The 7,439-nt window shown below is 45.5% G+C and overlaps 1 pseudogene; it reads left to right on the top strand.

Annotated features, from left to right (window-relative positions):
• Positions 1–1,018: 1,018 nt before the first annotated feature.
• On the top strand, positions 1,019–4,792 carry LOC104582123 (annotated as a pseudogene).
• The last annotated feature ends 2,647 nt before the right edge of the window (positions 4,793–7,439 follow it).

Genomic DNA, 7,439 nt, shown 5'->3' with positions numbered 1-7,439 from the left:
TGGATTTGATGGGGCCGACGTTGGGCTCGCCGAACAAGGAGATGCCCTGGCGGGTCCTGACCGTCGCGTACTCGCCGGCAGCGCAGACCTTGCTCTTGAGGCTGACCCAGTACTGCTCCACCGCCGGCGGGGCGCTGAACTGCCGGAGCCGCTCCTTGGCGCTGTCCATGAACGTCGCCTTCTCTTCCATCTTCGCCGACTCGTCCGCTGCCTTGGTCTCCATCGCCAGCGCTGGCCCGAGATTGAAACCGAGAGTTTTCTTTAGAGAAAAGGTGAAGAAGAAGAAGATGCTAAGGAACCGGAGTTGAGATTGTTGCTGCTATGGGGGCCGAGCAGGTGTGCACTTATATATGCGTTGTTTTCTTGAGAAGAAAGCTGGGCGCCGGCCGAGCTTGCAGAGATAGGGTAGGACAGAGAGCTTGTGGCTTGGAGCAGGGGAGAAGGAAAGGAAATCTTGCAAAGAAATCGAACAAGAGTTCATGTCCCATCTTCAGAAAATTACAGAAGAGCAAGTCCAGGCCCAAGAAATTATTTTCACCTTTCATAACTCAAATCCAAATCCAAAGTTTAACGGGGCTCTTTCCGTTCCTGAAAGTAGCATCATCTTCCCATGTCCGAGGCTTTCTCCTCAAGGCAGGGGATATCGCCACCTATAAATACACGATAGCCGGCACCCCTCCTGGCCATCAAGGCAACCAGATCTTCTTCTTTCTTCTTCCTCTGGGCACAAAGTTTTCGATTTTTCAATCTCAGGCGAGCGTGATCAATCGATGGAGGGCGTGCAGAAGCAGGAGGCGGAGGCGGCCGCGACGTGCTTTCGGAGCGCGGTGGGCGAGGACGCGAGTTTCGTGGAGAGCGCCAAGGACAAGTTCCGGCAGTTCAAGGAAGCGCCGGTGGAGGAGCACTGGGCCTGCCTCAAAAACAAGGTCAGCTCCATGTTCAGCGAGTTCAAGTTCGGCGCTGGCTCTGCCGATGGCGCCGTCGTCAAGGATGACTCCTCCTCCAAGTAGATGCTGACATGCCGTCCGTCCGTCGAGTTATCGACGAGCTGATTAGTATTGTAGAGGGCTGTTCGTTAATTAGTATAAATTTTTTCATATAGTAGCAGCTGCCACATACGCCTAAATTACAAGCTTCCTTCTCTAATCAATCGTATGTAGATGAACTGTACTTTCAAAACCAATACTCTCTTCATCCAACAAAAGATGTCTCAAGTTTGTTAAAATTTGGATGTATCTAAACATGACATGGTGTATAAGTGCATTCAAATTTAATCAAAGTTGAGACATCCTTTGTTGGACGGAAAGAGTATATGAATTCGTAACATGTATTACATACTTCCTCCGTCCCAAAATAAGTAACGTGGATTTGTATAGATTTTTATACAAATCCAAGTCACTTATTTCCGGACCGATGGAATATAGCAATTAATCTATACGAATTATCTATCTAAAAAGGTTCATCGCATGTTTCCATCGTTCGTCAATCGTCGGCCCCCTCTCCGTCGAACCCGCTCATCAACCCGCATGCACGAAAGAAAAACGCACCGGCCCTACCTACGCTCCACTCCTCCTCCTGTTGCCGCCACTCCCCCGGTGTCGCCGATGATACGAGATACTGGACAAATATGCTGACGGCCGAATCAAGGGAATAATATGGCGTGAACTGAGCCTAACTCAGGTGGTCTGGTTCCTTGTGGTGGAACCAGCCCACTCAGGTTCAAGTTCTAGACTTGATGTGGGTGTCAGATTTCCCTGGATTATTTCAGGATTTAACCGGCGATTCTTTCAGTGGTAGGTGACGTACCCGTCAACAGCGAGGCGCCTGCGGTGACTTCGTCAATCTCTCAAGATCTGCCGGCTCAGTCTTTCGGAGGTGCTCATAGGGGTAGGGTGTGCGTGCGTGCGTTCATAGGAGTGAGTGTACGCGCGTGTTGTGTGCATCTGCGTTTGTACTGTGTTCTAAAAAAAAAGGTAATAATATGGCTTTGACTTTGCACGTACTAATATGTATTTTGCAGATTGTGTTGAATTTCCAAAACGATGTGATGTGAGACCATATGAGTATCAACTTGCAAGAAATGAGGCAACAAAATTACTGATCACCTGTTTGTTTCTTGTACAAGACTGCAATATGCATATGTTTTTTTTTCGAAAAGGGGAAGCGATGCATACGTGTGTCACATACACTGCGCACACTTATTGTGCTTTGTATTATGTATCTTGTATATATGCACTATGTTGTTGTATATTCAGTTCATGAAAATGTATGGGTTGTTCAGAAACACATATGTGTTCTACATTCTTATGGATAATGTATTTAAAATAGCGCCGGACTAGCGCGTGGACGACGCACGTTAGTCTCCTGACGCGTACGAGCACAATAGCTGGCTGAGGACAAGTTTGTATCATGCATGTGTATAGCTAGGTAGAAGTCCATGCCTTTAAAATGTTTTAACTCATAAACCGTATACTCGATTTACGATCCGTCTTCATCATTAGCTTTGTTTCGGCGAGACTTCGAAACTAGATCTCATGTTGATACGTTTTGACGACTTTGTTTTCGCATTAAAAGTTACCATCAAATAATATATCAAGTTGCCATCCTTTTTAGTACAAATTGGCACATGTTGATTTATGCATTAAAGTTACCATCTCATAATATATAAAGTTATCATCCAATAATATATCAAATGGCCACTACTGTTAGTAACAAATTACCACATCGTAACTTCGTACAACATAGGATGGCGATTTATGCATTAAAGTTACCATCACATAATATGAAGTTTCCACCTGTTAACAATAAATTATCATGTGGTAATTTATTTCAAAATAAGATGGTAACTCATACATTCCCGTGTTGGTATGTTTCGATGACTTTTTTATATTAAAAGTTACCATCCAATAATATAGTATCAAGTTGCCACCCATATTAGTACTCCCTCCGTCCCAAAATAAGTGATGTGAATTTGTATAAGAATCTCTATACAAATCCACGTCACTTATTTTGAGACGGAGGGAGTAACAAAATTATCATGTGATAATTTCATAAAAAATAGGTTGGTCATTTATGCATTAGAGTAACGACCTAATGATATAAAAGTTACCACGTGGTACCTTATTTCAAAGTAGGATGGTAATTTGTGTATTATCGCCTAGTGTGTAATATGCCAAAAAAATGTTAGGTTAACCACCTAATGATATATAGAAGTTACCACGTACGCGGTGTCTTATTTCAAAGTAGGATGGTAATTTGTGTATTATCGCCTGGTGTGTACTATGCCCAAAAAAATGTTGGAGTACTTATACTGTGTATTTGATTTACGATCTAGATATTCAAAATTAGAATCATGTTGGTATGTTTCGATAAACTTTCTTCGTCTTAGAAGTTACCATCCGTTAATATATCAAGTTGCCACCTAGCTTGTTAGAATTATCACGTGCTCATTTCATACAAAATAGGATGGTGATTTGTACAATAAAAGTTGCCACTCAATAATATATAAGGTTGCCATCATGTTAGTCATAAGTTACAATGTGGTAAGTTCTATCAAACAAGGATGGTAGCTTGCATTATCGTCCGGTAACTTAAAGGTCACAAATTTTTGTACTGAAACATGTTTAAAGGGGATCTAGTTTTGAAGGCCTTCGTCGATACGAAGACATTTGTGAAAATGGATTGTAAATTAGACAAGTAATTTGAGCTACAAAATATTTTGATTCTTCGGAATCAACTAGTGCTCCTTTGTGTGAATATCTAGCCATGCATGGCATGCACGCACGAGGCAGCAGCATGCAGCACCTGCCTCCGTTCAGCAGCAGCACCCAGCACGCAGGCGCGCAGCAGGCGAGGCAGGTTAAACGGTCGGAGATGCGTCGCGCGCGGAGACGCCAGCGCACACGTTCACTCGTTATAATTCCCGTTTAAAATAAGCTCACGTTGCTTGCTGATCTGATAGAGACATAAATTCAACATAGATAACTGTTTCTATCTTATCGCTGCTATCACATATATGGAATGTATATGCAGTCCTTCCAAGTGAAGGCACGAGAAGCATGTATGTATTCTGTGCCAGTAGAAGATATTGACTGTCAAACATCTCCCTATTCACCTGCACGGTTGCTTTCAATGTAATTCCGTTCTAACTCAATAAAGAGACATGATGCTATGTCCTTCGAACCATTATCTGACCAAATCCTGCTCTTGCAGATTCCAGTCTGTGCCATACTTTCAACAAATCTGGTGGTTTGAAGTGGCCGGGAGCTTGATTTCTGCTTCCCTGTGGGAACCTACAGTTTATACTTCAGGATTCATCTCAGGAAGTTGTACATTCGATTTGGCCACCATGTTTGTAGCTCGAAGCATGTCCACAGTTGGGACAAGAAGCCGGTGCGCTTCCAACTTGCCACCTCTGATGGTCAGCATGCAATATCTCAATGCTACTTGGATGAGCCTGGAGCTGGGTCTTGTACCATTCAGGTGAGTTTGTGGCCTCGAAGCCTGACCAAGCGCTGAAGCTGAAATTCTTGTGACACAGATCGACTGCACACGCACGAAAGGCGGTATGTGGGTCGACTCTGTGCTTGTATACCCCAAGGCTTGAAGCAGGAGAAAGTGGTAACTGCTAAGAGTTTAGAGATTAGATTGTAGTCATGTTGATGGTGTGGTTCCGCTAGAGTTGTAGACAATTGCAGCTTGCAGTCCAATACTATTGTCAAATTTGGGCCGTGGTATTGCGACGGAGGAAATGTGTATAGAACTGTAGACTCAGATTTTGTGTTGGCAGGAACCTCACAGCCTGCTTTCTGTGTCCATTTTCCCCATGGTTTTTTTTTCCTCTCCCTAGAACTAAAATGAGACTTTAAAGCTGCGGATAATCGGTGTTGTACTGAAAATGAGATCAGCACAATGTTGTTTCTACTTTGCTACTAATTATTATTGATACTTATAGAATGCCTCTGCGGTTGTTTTCTGTTTGCTGCTGATTGTTGTCCTTGACTAGATGAGCTCTGGTAATTCATTGTGAAAGTAAAATACTCAAAAGAGTACACCAACTTCGGCATGAAGGAGCAGTGAGGCTGACTTATATCTGTTGTTTGACTGGGCAAGCATGTTTTTCGTATCATTTTATTTTGTTGTTCCGTTGCGGCACATTGGACATTTTGCTAGTATTTCCTAAAAAAAAACTGAAATCACCTCTCCGAAAGAAAAGACGTATCTGGCTTTAGGAGGTTGCTCAGCCGATCAGATATCCAGATCACCTTTCGCTAAATAAAAAAGGAAGATATTCAGATCAACTGAATACCCGATCGATTCTTCTTGTCTTCTCCATCAGCGTCCGTCACTGTCGCTACGTACCTTTTTTTCGTCTACACACGTCAGTAAAACAGCACGACTACAATTGGAGTACGAACATTTCATGCTAGGATGGTTCCTAGCCTTAAGTGAAGACCTGTGCAACCCATAGGGGTTGAATTCAGAGGGACCGTAATATCGCTATCTCCAGAGATGGCCACGACCCACGACTCCACAAGTAGATAGCTAGATATACCTCGAACAGGAGTGTTCAGACTTCAGACAAAGGTGTTGCCACGCACGTACACAGGCAGGCGAATCATGTGAACCTGAGCTTTGACAAAACTGGCATAATTAGAGAGGGAGAGAAGGCGAGAGAGACTGCTTCGTCTTCCTCAACCAGGCACTGTCGATCTTCAAACTTCATCGAGTGTCAACCGTCAAGCAGGCAGGCGACCCGAACGCACGCATCAACGCGTCGAATCGAGACATCATTGGTGTGTCTTTGATAATTCCAAACTGGCTAAGCACTATAGTGGTAAATATTAGTACTACTTGATGATTGACAGAATCCAAGAAGTTTGGCTACCAAGCGGCCTTGTAGATATGGAAAATAATCTTAAGGTACTAGAGTTTTTTTAGTGTTTTCTCAGTTATTATTCACTCCAAATTGAAAAACACTAGAAATCCAAATGGTTGTTTGGTAGGAAAAGTTTAGAGGGGATTATCCTTAGTTTTCCCCCACAAAACACTTCATTTTTTAACCAAATCAAAACACTTCCCCGACAATTTTTTGCGAGTTTTGAATGAACACCCCAACCCCTCAAATACGAAGACACTAGTGAGTAAAACATACAATAACACCAAACATGCCCTAAGAAAACTATCGAGAGAGAGACCCTGTGCATACTCCATCCATTCACAAATAAGTATACGTACGGAAATTTTAAGAAAAATTAAGAAACGAAAGAGAAAATGCATCCGAAAGGTGCCAACCACCATCTCTACGCTATTTAATTCTCCCACATCCAATGAGCTAAATGCATGAAGAAATGTTAATTGGTTTGATTTCCATGCAAGTAATGAGAGAGAAGCAAATTTTCTTAGTCTAAAGTGCTTTGGAAAGAGAACAGTTCACTCTTTTGTGGGCAAATTTTAAACCCAAACGTATACTTATTTGTGGACGGATGTAGTATGCCACGTGCAGAGATTAGCTTTTCAAACTAATCTCAAAGCATCAGGAGTGAGAAAAGAAAAAGGAAACTAATGGCGTGAAAAAAAAACGCCCACGTCGCTCCTGGGGCAGCTCGGGCGGAACCCTAGCCACCGCCGCCCCAAATCATTCAGATCCCCCCTCCCCTTTCCGTCACCGTAGGATGCCGGTGGGCTAAGCCCGTCCGGCGGACGGCGGTGGCGGGGCCATCCTATGGCGTCTTGCAACGGGTCTCCAGGTGGCGGGGGCCGGCGGCACGGCGGGCCTGCTGTCGCCAGAGCTCTCGAGCGGAAGGCAGGGCTTGCGAAAGCCGGTGCGGTGGCTCTGAAAGCTTGACAGTGGCGCCCCTGCCGACGAGGTCTCCGGTAGGCGGAGGCGTTTGCGGGATTCGACCCTGGCGGGATTTCGGCGGCGGGTTGTGTCACTGGAGGCGTTGGTGGCCAGGTTCGGCGGCCAGATCTGCTGCCGGTGGCCAGGTGCGGCGCGGATCTGGCCGTGGTTGTGTTGGTCGCGGTGGCATTGGGTCCGTTGGTGGCCGGACTGCGGTGTGCGGCACTCGTACATGCTGCGGGGCTGCAGTGTCGCCGGCCTGGCCAGCCTTGTTTGGCGGATGGCAGGGATTTTGGGTGAGGTCCTTGGCTACTGATCTGGTGCAGTTGCCGCGTCCCCCTGCCCTCGTGTGAGGCTTCGGTGCGCAGGCTTGTTGCCGGCGTGGATGCAGGAACGGCGGTCCCGAGAAGTGGCCTTGGCAGTCCTTGCAATGGATGTGCCGTTTGGGCGTGAATTTTGCGAAGGCTTGCTATGGCAGTGGATGGATGTCAAGTCAGCAGCCTCGGAAGGTGGTTTGCTGCGTTGGGCGCAGTTGGGTTTTGGATGCCGGGGCGGTGGCCCTGGGAAGCGGTCCTCGGACAGTCGGAGGGGAAGAGAA

Source organism: Brachypodium distachyon, chromosome 1, assembly GCF_000005505.3.
Source record: "Brachypodium distachyon strain Bd21 chromosome 1, Brachypodium_distachyon_v3.0, whole genome shotgun sequence".
NCBI classification, from domain to species: domain Eukaryota; kingdom Viridiplantae; phylum Streptophyta; class Magnoliopsida; order Poales; family Poaceae; genus Brachypodium; species Brachypodium distachyon.
Note: the sequence above shows the minus strand (reverse complement) of the source record. Positions and strands in the feature narration are given on the sequence as shown.